We start from the raw sequence: 11,961 nt of genomic DNA on the forward strand, positions 1-11,961 counted from the left end.
ACATATATATGTTTATAAAAATTCATCCATACTTTATTGCTACGTTTTTGTACTTTATAATATATTAAGGTGTTTTGACTATGAAAATAAATATTTTTCTATGGCAGGTTCATTGAAGAATGCATATTAGAACTTTTTAAAAAGTATAGAGAGGGGTTTTTTATTTCTAAACTTTAAAAAAATATCACACATCATTCCATGCTAAATTCAATGATTTTTTTGAAGGAAAACATAAATGATCAAAATTGCTTCAAAAGGATGTCCACTTAGCTGGGTCTCTAGCTTGAGGCTCTCTGAATGGTGACCCTTGTCCACCTGGTCACACATCCATAGTAGGACATGCAATTATTTTGTTTGTATGCTTTGTCAAGGGCAACCAGATATCTTGGAAGGCATTTCACTTTCTCCAAGTTTTCTTTGATAATGACTTAATTTTCTAAGAAATGAAATACATCAGAATCCAGCCACGGCTGCTGGATTCAAGGGCTGATCTAATGTCTCCCCGCCCCCATTTTTGGCCCTTTTCCACCTTCTCTCCAGGGGAGAGGAAGGTGCCCTCCCTTCCCTCTCTCCTCTGCAAGTTATGTCAGGTGGCTCGCTTGGGGAGCTGCCAAAGAATAATAAACGTTGTTTTCAAACTGGCTCAGGAGCTGGTAATTCCTGGTGATTTCAGGCTGGTTTCCAAGCTGTTTGCTGAAGTAGGAGGGAGGACAGAGTTCTTAGTGAATGCCATCCACACACCGCCCTTCCAGACTCACTGTTGGGCCCTGCAGATCATCTCCGCTTCTCCCTCCAGGAAGGAGGCAAAGAATAGTAAGCGGGGATGTCACTTGGGACACTTCTACTGTTTCTATCTGATCCCAGCTTCCTCTCATGAGGAGCAAAACCAAGTCCCCCAAAGCTACCCGTGTCGGCCGTGGCCCACTTAGTCTTCCCAGGCACAGGGCCCCCTGAGGCACCCCCTCAGGTTCTGGGAAGAAAACAACCTTCCAGAGTGTGCCCCCAAGACTAAAGCACTCCCACTCCCCATTCAGAGCCAGTGAGGACTGCCTCGGTGCAGGCCTCCCGCTGTGGCCTCTGGATGGAGCCCCCTTCCCAGCTCCCGAGGGCTTACCTTGCTTCAAGTGCCAGCTCGAAGCAACCCTGCCCCAAGAAGCATCAACCATGTCCCCTTCACCAGTGCCTAGTTCTCTTGGCACCCATTGCCTTAGCGCGCGTGGCCCTCTCTCTTTCACCCTCGTGTTATACTTATCATTGTAGATACCTTGACTCCCTCACTGGACTGTAGGCTTCTGTATGGCACAGAAAATGACTGATTCACCTTTATTTCCCCCATATACACTCAGCAAATCAATGAAGAGTGGGTCATTATCCTAAAAGCTGCCTGAGTTCCTGGTGCCCTGGGTAAAGCTGCTTACTTCTGTTTCTTCTGGGACACATTGTAAACGATGCCTGTTTCCAAACACACTGCCACCTTCCAACTCTCTGGCTCCCAGGAACCCCCGACTGAGTTCTCTTTCTCAGAATCAGGGAGAGACCTCTGGGTTCTTTCCCAGCACACGCCCACTTTCCACACACTCACCTAATGCCACCTTGACCTGCAGTAAAGACAGAACTGTCCTGATTGAAATAGAAAGGGATGTGGTTTAATCTCTTTTGCTTGATTTCTCTTTCCCCGGTTTCCTCACCTCCAGCTGCCCCTGCGAGAGTCCCTGGGAACCTCTGATGGCCCCATAGGACAGTCTGAATCCATTGCATAAATGGTCACTGAAGACCCCTCTTAATCTGCGTTTCTGGTTCATAGCGTGGACAGCAGCAACAGCCTGACACGGAGGGGAGCTGAGGGGAGCAAAGCTCGTTACTGAGATCTACCCAGGAAAGTGGTCACTGTGTGCACACGGGCCACGTACCAATGTCCCAGGCCTCGCAGGGTGTGTGGCTGTATTTTATCAACCTCTGCATTCTCACCACTTAGCATGTGGCTGGATCAAAGCTGCCACTTCTCTATCACATTCAAGGACTCAATAAATATGAGTTGATTTCCACACCTCCTCTGGCAAAGCATTAGATTCTACCCTGCTTTGCGTCTAAGCTAGTTGGTCATGCATCAGTCTTGTCACTATGCTGTAAGATACTTGAGGGCATGGACAGTACGCTATTCACCTCTGCACCCCAACCAGGCACAGAGGACAGAATGAGCCAAGGGTGAAAAGTCAGGTGAATCAACCTGGAGGTGTTCAGAAAGCAGCCAAAGAGCCAGCAGCAGGAAGTTTAAGTGGGTAGAGGATGATCAGTTTCAACTGTGGGTCAGGGTTAGAACACAGTGCCAAACCTCAGGTGGGCAAAAGGAAGGCTCCCAAGGGCAGAATAGTGCTGAGGTCCTAAGTGTGCTGAGGTCCTAAGTGTGGGCCCTGGAGTTCTAGTGGCCAGCAGTGTAACTTCTCTGTGCCTCAACTCATCCTTTGCCAACTTGAGTGGATAATATTACTCACCTCCTAGAGTTCTTTTGAGGATGAACAACGTAATGCGTGTAGAGTAGTTAGCACGGTGCTGGGCACATAATAAGCTCTCAAGCGTTAGCCATTACGTCGTTATTTTTGTGTGCAATTCATAAAACATGTTCCCAAATGAGCAGCAATTTCTCAGAAATATTTGATAGCTAGTGCCCTTTGGGGGCTCTGAAAATAGCTATGAAGGAAAGACTCTCAATAAACTACTTATAAATAGTTGGGCAGGGTCTTAGTCAGTTCGAGAGTTCTGGAGGCTGGAAGTCCAAGATCAAGGTGACAGCATGGTTGCCTTTGCTGAGAGTCCCCTTCCTGTTCATAGCCCATGCCTGCTTGCTGTGTCCTCACACGATGGCTGGGGCTAGGATGCTCTCTGGAGGCTCTCTTATGGACAGCTAATCCCATTCATGAGAGCTCCACCCTCATAACCTATGCACCTCCCAAAGGCCCACCTCCTAATACAATCATCTTTGGGGATAGAATTTCAACATATGAATTTTGGAGGGAAACAAACATTCAAACTGTAGCAGGGAAGGTGTGCAGACATAAAAAGAAAAACACACCCAGGGATACACAGGCATGCCTGATTCTCTGTCTCTGTCTCTGTCTCTCTCACACACACACACACACACACACACACACACACACACACACACACACACACACACACTCCCCTTTTCCAGGTGTCCCTTGGATAGAATTCTGCAAACAATATGTCATAGCAAGCACTCTTGGCTCTGCCCCTCCAGGGATGATTCCTGAGCCGATGTGGAGGAAGACAGTCTCATCACTGTTTCCCTTGAGAAGCCTGTGGTTCCTTGGGATGAGGAAAGCCTGTAATAAAATGTTGTGCATGAATTGATAAAGTAACTAGTATTACTGCAGACAACGGAGTACAAGAAACGATTTATTCAGGGCTTTGAGTGTATACTTCCCTTGTTCTGTTACACACTGAATCGATCTTTTACAAAGCAAAAATGGATATACATGTGAACTCTATACGTCCCACTTCATAAACTGGGTTTATACAATAAGTTCATTTTTCTGTTAATAATAAAATCTATATGACTCTAAGGTTACACTTGCTGCTGAGAGACTATTCCTTCCTACCCTATGATTACTTTTTCTGTGATTCCACGTTGTTGGGAGAATTAAATAAGTTATTATAGGGAAAGTGTTTACATTAGTGTCCAGCTCAATTCTAATAGAATAGCAAGCACTCAATAAATATTCTTTGTTATTATTCCCACCATCAGTAACATTCCCAGTATTTCAGTCTGCCCATCGGAGTCTGAATTTGGTGAGCCAGCTAGAGGAAAAGGATGTCACGGGCACAGTGGTTGTTGAAACTGCTCCTAACTATTCCAGCTCCCTGGTCTTCCTGGCACCAGGTTGAACTGGACTCACTCAATGGCTTGTGGTTGGGTGGGGGTCACATGACTAGTTCTGGCCGCTGGTTGTGAGTGGAAGCAACGCATGTCACCTCTGGGCTGGAGCTTTTAATTGCTGATGCAGAACCTGCCAGAAGACCAGCAACGTTTCAGAGGAGGGCTGCTCCGTCTATCTGTGTCCTCAGCTGAGAACAATGACGAGATGGAGCAGAATTCCTGCCAGCCTGCAATGGATGTACAGTATGAGCGAGAAATAATTCTTCACTCTTTTAGCCACTGGGATTTGGGTTTGCTTGTTACTGTGACCCACCCTAGCCTATCCTGACTGACACACCAGTAACTCGATTATCCCAACACAAGTTATTGCATTGCAAGTATATCAGCAGAGAAGGGGGCCATGGCTTATCGATAATTCAAAAAAGTTCTTTACCAGTGGCTGTTTCTGCCACAGCATTTCCCTGGGGTGGGGGGTGCAGGGTGGTTTCTGGGAAAATATGGGGGAAGGGAAAATAAGGCTCCCCCTTCCAGTATTTTGCTCAACTATCAGCTCCCAATGTTATGGTCATTCCTTGCTAACATTCACTTGGTGATACTTTGGCCCAGCCTCGAACACATGCTTCGTCCTTTGTTTGACAAATGCCCTGTCTCCAACCAAGTCACCCCTCCATCACCGTGACATTTTGGTACCCTTTTCTACTCTGGCTTCAGTCAGTACCATCTACATCATCAGAATTTTTCAAACAGTGTTGAACACCAAAAGGGAAAGTAAAAGGGAGTTTCCAGCCCTTTCAAAACTTGGCTCCTTATGCAAATATGCTCAACCCCGTCGGGTAATCTTTTAGTTCTCTATACTGGGAGAATGGGTAGCTTTGTCACACACCAAATGTGTCTCCCAGTTCCCACATATCAGGCATCTGGTTCTTTCTCCTGGCTCTTCATAGCACTGGGCAGAAACCTCTGTTGACCACTTCTCAGGACCTCTGCAATTTTCTGTTTTCAGGTCTGTCCCCAAGATGACTGTGAGGCTTTCAATAGCTGAGATTTAAATACACTTCCTTCCCCTACCCAAATTGCTTAATGCAATGCCTGGCTTATGCGGGGGTTGGGGGTGGTGTCTTCAGAGAAGACACAGCTCAGGTGTCACATCCTATGGAAAGCCCTTCTTGACCTCCTCTACCTCCCACCCACTGCCAACTGTGGTAGAGGGAGCTGTTCACTCTCTTGTATCCCTATGACCCTGGCAAAATTTTACACTTGCTTATTGCCCTTATTTGTTTAGACACTTGTCTCCTCCTTATAAGATGGGATTTCCTAGAAAGCAAGCATTTCATTGATTTTTGTTTATTTTCATCATAGTCCTAACAACTAATGCATCCCTGGTCTACCCTTGCAGACCATTAATGCATGTATGTTTAATTATCAGGTGGACAGACAGCTTATATATCCACATAAATTCACACACCAAGTTAATAATCCAAAGTGTAGCATATGATTTGGGCTGTAGGAAAAAAGGATGGGTGAGAAAGATTTTCAAAAGAAAGAAATAGAAAGAGGAAAAAACCAGACAAATAAATACATGGATGTGAGTCAAAATCAACATCTACCACAGCCAACTATTGACTCCCTTGATATGCTGTGAGTCTTAAAGTCTCAGATGGACACTTTGAGGTTTCTAGTTTGGGCCTGTCCCGATTACAAGACAAAGACAGGGGCACACCATTCCCGTAAAGTTGCAAGATCCCAAGTGAGGTCCTCCCTAGCAGCTTCATTTGCCTCAGTTTAGTCCTGGCCCTGCCCTTGAGAGTGTGCCTTGATCTTGAATTGATAGTTGTTGAATATTTGAACATTCGGTTGGCTGGAGGAGAAGCTTCCCCTTACGGCGTGAACATGCCAATTATGGGCATGTTCTCCGTGTAATGTAATGTTCTCTATGTGATGACATAGCATGCCACAAACACAGTGGATACATTTGGAATCATTCCTGACTCCTTCCTCTCCTTCCCATATACACAGTCAAGTGGTGGTGAGACATCTTTCATCCTGCTTCCTAGGAAAGGATGATATGAAGGGGAACAGAGCAGGACAGGAAGTGCATGGCAGTTGCTGTGGGGTGACTATAATTGGCTGACTGACCTCTGAGCACATGTGAAAGACCCTTGAGTACTCTCTGATATAACTGGATGAGATTTGGAAAGGATGAGCAGGTAGGAGCAGAAGCCAGTGCAATTTAAATAATTACTGTGCATCTTTATCCGCAAGGGATGTAATCCTGGGGAACCTGGTTTCTTACACTCCGTCATCTCCCACTCCTCTCCAACACAACCCTTCCCCATGCCAATAAGTCTGGTCACTAATCTTGAGAATACTAGATTCATTTGTACCTCCACTCCTTTGCTCATATGGTGTACAACCATCTATACAGCCCTTCTTTCTCCCCTGTTTACCTGACCCCATCTGAGCCATCCTTCAAGGCCCTCTTCTATTTGTTATCTCTTTAAACTAATATCTACCTATGTGGTCTCTCTCTGCTGTGAATACCTGCCACACTGCATTATCGTCCACTTAGGCACTTAATTGCATGCTGTCTCATATCATTATTTTAAAGTTTTCCAAGTGTCTATCTTGTTTGCCTAAGTTGACTATATTTCCTTTGAGCTTAGGGGTCATAAATGTCTTCCATTTTTCTCCAAGAGCCCTTGTGCTTCCACATATAGTAGGAGTCTACTACCTATTTGATGTGTGGATGAAGAAATAGCACATAAATGTGGTGTTTGTACACTTCCTTTATATGATTCTGCCAAAATGACACCACTTAATCTCTCACCGTAACTTGTTTTTGTAGTAGTGGAGACAGATTTTCCCTGATGTACTGACGTTCTTACTCACACCCTCACTGGGAAGATGTACATTGCAGGAAAAACTGCAAATACACTGGCTGCATAATTTGGGGCAAACCAAGATCTGTCACCCAATCCACACCAGGAAAAGGGGACAATAATAGCAATAGTAGTAATAAAAGTGATGTGAGGGGCACTGTGTTTGCCTCCTCAAGATCTACATCCAGTACGTTTGCTTGTTCTCTGTAGCTCCCCTCAAAGCAAGTGGGATAATGGATTAACCCAAATGAATGACAATAATCCGATCTCCTGCTACCATTGTTGATTCAGTTGTGGGTACTTTCCCCAACTCAGGCCAAAGAGTATGGGGAAGACATTTGCTCGCTGACTCTGGAAGAGAAGACTTTTCATTAAGTAAGACCTTCCCAAACCTTTAGAGGAAGCTGACATCATAGAAGGCATGGCAGACGGAAAGAAACCAGCTCCTGGTGACATTGTTTGGCTGCTGAATCAGACTATCCCTGAAGTCCATCCTATCCCGGACTTCAGTTAAATGAGGTACCTGTTCGTCAACTCAATCCACTTAGAGTTGGATTTTCTGCTCCTTGCAACCAAATATATTATAATTGGTATACATATAATGACAATAATAGCTGCATTACAAACTCACAGAGTTGTCGGGAGAGTAAAAGTTAATGCAGAACTGCTGTGTAGGCTTTATCATGCAAATGTTTGTTGCTGAGAGTCCCTCTGTTAAGATGTCTTCCCTTAGGAGATAGAACATGGAGAGGATCTTAAAGATGTAGAAGTCTTGTTGGGTGGCTATCTTGGGAGTTAAAATTTTTTCTCAACAGAATTTATCAGAAAGCTTGAAACATTAAAATACAAGCTGAACAGAATAAAAAGTACTGCACATGACGAAATTTCTAGAAGGAAATGATTTACATAAAACCTGGTGCCCAGCACAAAGTGCTAAATAACTCTTTGTTTTAAAATTTTATTTGTATTTTTAAAGATAAACTAATCATACAGGGTACATGAAGTTACCGGACTGTTTAAGTGTAGTTAGTCTCTCTCTTCCCCTAGTCCCTCAGTAGCCAATAAATCTTCCTTTGCATTTCTTGTGCATATTTCCAGAGCTATTCTGTACGCACCAGTGGCATCCCATATACACTGCTGTGCTCCATTTTATTCTTTTTAGATCACATAATGTATTTTGGAGGCCTCTCCATATCAGTGTCTGTAGGGCTGTCCATTTCTTTTTAACCACTTAAGAGAATTCCAAACATAGCCCAAACGTAATTTCTCCTTCCATGAATTTGACCATGTTTACCGTTGGACATTTAGAGCGTTTCCCATCGTTTGCGGAAACGATAATGGGATGTAAAACAGTGATGTCATGATTATCCTTCTAGGGAGACATTTCACAGAAGTGGGAACCCATCTGTAGGATAAATTCCGAATCGTGGAATTGCTGATTCAAAGGGCTTATGTACAGTAACTTTTTCATTTTTGAATTCATGAATGTTAAATTCGATGAATTCGCGGGCAGCCCCGTGGGGCGCCTGAGCAGTTCTCTAAAGCTACCGGTTAGATATTGGGGTGAGGACTACGAGACCCGCAGAGCGAGCTCTGGCTCCGGCTCCGGCCGCGCAGGGCGGAGCCACGCCCCGCCCGGCCCACTCGCCCGCCGCCCCACCCCGCACGCGACCTGCCCGCAGCCCCCGGCGGAGGAGCGGCACGTGCGATTCCACGTGAGGCTCCTAGCGGCACGCAGAGAAGGAGTGCGCCTGCGCCGGCCGCAGGAAAAGTAGGTCAGACTCCTCCTGTCACGTGACTCGCTCCCCTCAGCTACCCCGGCGCCTCCCGCCCGGGTACAGCCGGCAGGCGCTCCGCACCCAACGTGACGGCCGGGCGCGGCGGGGCGGGCGGGGTCCGCGAGCGCCTGGCGCCCGCGAGGATTCACCGGTTCTCCTCCCTCCGGGGCTCTCCGCTCCGAAGTCGGGCGGGCAAGTGGAGCGCCGCACTGAGCCTCCCAGAACGGGGTGGAAACACACGGCAAAGGAAAGCGGCCTCGCGTCCCTGACACGCGCACGCGGCTTTTTGAAGCATTGCAGTCTGGAAGGAAGGGAGGCGCGTCGCGTTTCGGTGTCAAACGAATCCTACCGATCCTTTGTGGTCCCCATGTTATAAGGGGACTCAGACATTAAAGGAAACAAACTTTGTCAAAGGAAATAGAAAAGAATGTGAATGGTTCCTGAACATTTGCAGGAATGTTCTACAGGCCCAATTTCTAATCTACTGCCCACCGCCCCCCAAATATACCCCCCTACAAGGATTTTAGGCACATTTCTCACCTTCTACAAGAGACTTCAGAGGTGATGGTGGTGCCGATGGGGCTGGGTGTGTGTGAAGGCAGCTCTGAATCAACTGAAGCCTGAATTTTATGTATTAGGAATCATTTTATTTCGTGCCTCCATCCTTTCTGATTTTAAACTTGTTGCACAAAGGACAGGCTCTGCCCAAGTGGGTTGCAATCCAGTGGAAGAGACGACAAAGTCAATGGTCTACACCGCGGTGGGCTGTAAATCCTTCGATAGAGGTGTGCCCAGGTGTTACATAAGCCCAGAGGAGGAGGGGCACCCGAGCGCAGGGGTAGGTACCCTGAGCCTTGAAGGCTAAGTGGGAGTTAGCTGGCAGAAAAGTAAGGCAGAGGGGGTGGGAAAGTGTTCCAAACAAAGGGAGCTACTAATAGTTACATAATGTTTCCCTCACGGAGTTCTTTACTATAATTGTTTTAGCCATGCATGTAGTTGGAACGTATATAGTTTCCATTTATGTTATTCTAAACCAGTCTTTAATGAACATCATTATGCACGATACTTTCCCCCCTCCACTTTTAGCTAAACCCCAGGAACAGGATGGCTGCATAGAAGACACAAATATTTTGTATCTTTTGTAAAGCATTGTCAAATTATTTTCCAAAAAAGTTGAGTAAATTTGTACCAAGGTGGCATGTAAGTATTTAGCATTCAGGCAATAAGTTGCCTGTTAATTATTTCAAGTCAACGTAGCGTGATGAGATTAACACTTGATTTACTAGAATGCCATAAATCATAATACATGCATTTCTAGTTTTCGTGATAAAATTCTGAATGAATTCAAGTTTTAAAAATGGAAAATATCAGATCAATGCATTTCATCCTTACAGGAAACCAGGTAGCATGTACGAGGGGGAGAGGAGGGGAGGATAGGAGTGATAGTAACTAAAGCAGCACAAATACCTGATTACTCCTTTCTTGCTGTGAATCAAGAGGAAGAGAAAGTAGCTCCACACAAGCCAGAACAAGACAAGAAGTTTCCACGCCTCTCTGCAAGTGTCAGAACAGCAGCAGAATCAGAGAGGCCCTGAGTTTGACCCAAAAGGCCACTATAACTTACAGGAGGAAGGCTGGTCATGTGTTTGGGAACGAAGTTCCAGAAACCAACATGCTTCCGCTTGGTCTCTGTTGGCATCTGTACCTGCAAGGAGAAAACAATACTGGGACACTCAAAAGGACATTTAGGAGAAAAGTAATTTAGGTAATACGGACTATGAAAGCAGAACATATCTTACTTTTTGCCTGCATTAAGCTAGATGGTTAAGGAAAACAGAAGCATGGTGCAGTTATGATTTTGCAGAGACGTGGCTGTAGTTCATACTGTGGTTGTTTCCCTAATATCCATTCTGCACATTGCGTAATGACCTTATACTTTGGGGGGCAGGGCTTACCTCCCCTCAGCTTCAGGGGCTGGCCTTGATTGAATTAACAAATCAGTGTAGTCCCATTGCTCTTTTTATGAGTATTAGAAGAGTTAATTCAGCAAAAGCACTTAGAATGGTGACTGCCACATGTTAAGTGCGCAATGAACATTTGTTGTTAATACTGTTGTTATTATTAGTGTAACAATGACTATTCAATTAGAGAAAGCCTGAACTTGTTTCAGTGGTTACATGATGACATTCTTTCTCCTAGGATGGGGAGAAAGAAGCATGTGTAACCACTGATGCCATCCGTCCACCTTGAGGGGAGCCAACCCAACCACACACCTGATAAACCAGGGGGGCAGAGGAGGCGACACCCTGATCAAACTTCAGTTGTAGCCTGCACCAACCATCTCTTGACAGTTCAGTTGTATGAGCCAAACACATCCCATTTGTTACTTCAGTCACTGGAGTTGGGTTATCTGTTATTTGCCAGCAGAAGCATCTTATCTGAAACCATGCGTAGGTCCTTATTTTAACTAAAGGGTTAAAATGATGACACTGGCATTCCATTCTGAGCATGAACTTGTTAAAGAATGGGATTAAATCTTACCTCCATGGCAGATGAACACAATAACCCAAAGTATTCATTTTCTAGGGCTGCCATAACAAAATACCACTGGATGGTAAGACTTGTGGCTTAAACAACAGAAATTTGTTTTCTCACAGTTCTGGAGGTTAAGAGTCTGAGATCAAGGTGTTGGCAGGGTTGACTTCTTCTGAGATCTCTCACCTTGGCTTGTAGATGACCATCCCCTCTCTGTGTTTTCATATGTTCTTCCCTTAGTGTGTGTCTGTCTCCCAATTTCTTCTTCTTATAAGGATACCATTCATATTGGATTAGGACCCACCCTAATGACTCTGTTTTAACTAAATTACCTCTTTAAAGATCCTATTTCCAAATACAGACACATTCTGAGATACTGGGGACTAGGACTTAGTATTTATGAATTTAGTGGTGAGGGGCACAATTCAGCTCATAACATCCAACAAGACATTAATGATATAATATGGGTTATTTAATATCAGATCTTAGTTCTTATTCTAGTTCTCTTCTCCAAGGCTTTTGTTCAGGACTGCTTGTGTGTGTGTGTGTGTGTGTGTGTGTGTGTGTGTGTGTGTAGGGGCGTGTGTGTGTGTGTGTGTGTGTGTGTGTGTGTGTGTGTAGGGGCTCAGGAAGGGAGAGAGACTGATGTTGGAAGAGCATGCCTGAGGGTATAGATCCAGAAAAACTGCATGCAATGAAGCTCAGGCTAAATCTACTGTTAAATATCTGTCCTCAAAGAACAATTCACATTGAGGACAGGAAAGCAAATGTAAAGGAAGCTTTGATTGTTTTATTCTTTGTGAAGATGGGCAGCTTTGCTAAAGAATATGCTTCAGGCAGATTTTTTTTTTTTCCTCCCTTAACACTTCTTGGC

The 11,961-nt window shown here is 45.0% G+C and overlaps 1 long non-coding RNA gene across 1 annotated transcript in view; it reads right to left on the reverse strand.

The window, feature by feature from the left end:
* LOC309650632 overlaps positions 1–11,616 on the reverse strand; it is a 32,079-nt gene extending 20,463 nt beyond the window's left edge. The window contains exon 1 of the long non-coding RNA XR_014257658.1: positions 10,020–11,616. This is a non-coding gene — a long non-coding RNA (uncharacterized lncRNA). The remainder of the gene's footprint in view (positions 1–10,019) is intronic.
* Positions 11,617–11,961: the final 345 nt, after the last annotated feature.

Source organism: Balaenoptera physalus, assembly GCF_965194825.1.
Source record: "Balaenoptera physalus genome assembly, chromosome: 20".
Classification (NCBI taxonomy): Eukaryota; Metazoa; Chordata; class Mammalia; order Artiodactyla; family Balaenopteridae; genus Balaenoptera; species Balaenoptera physalus.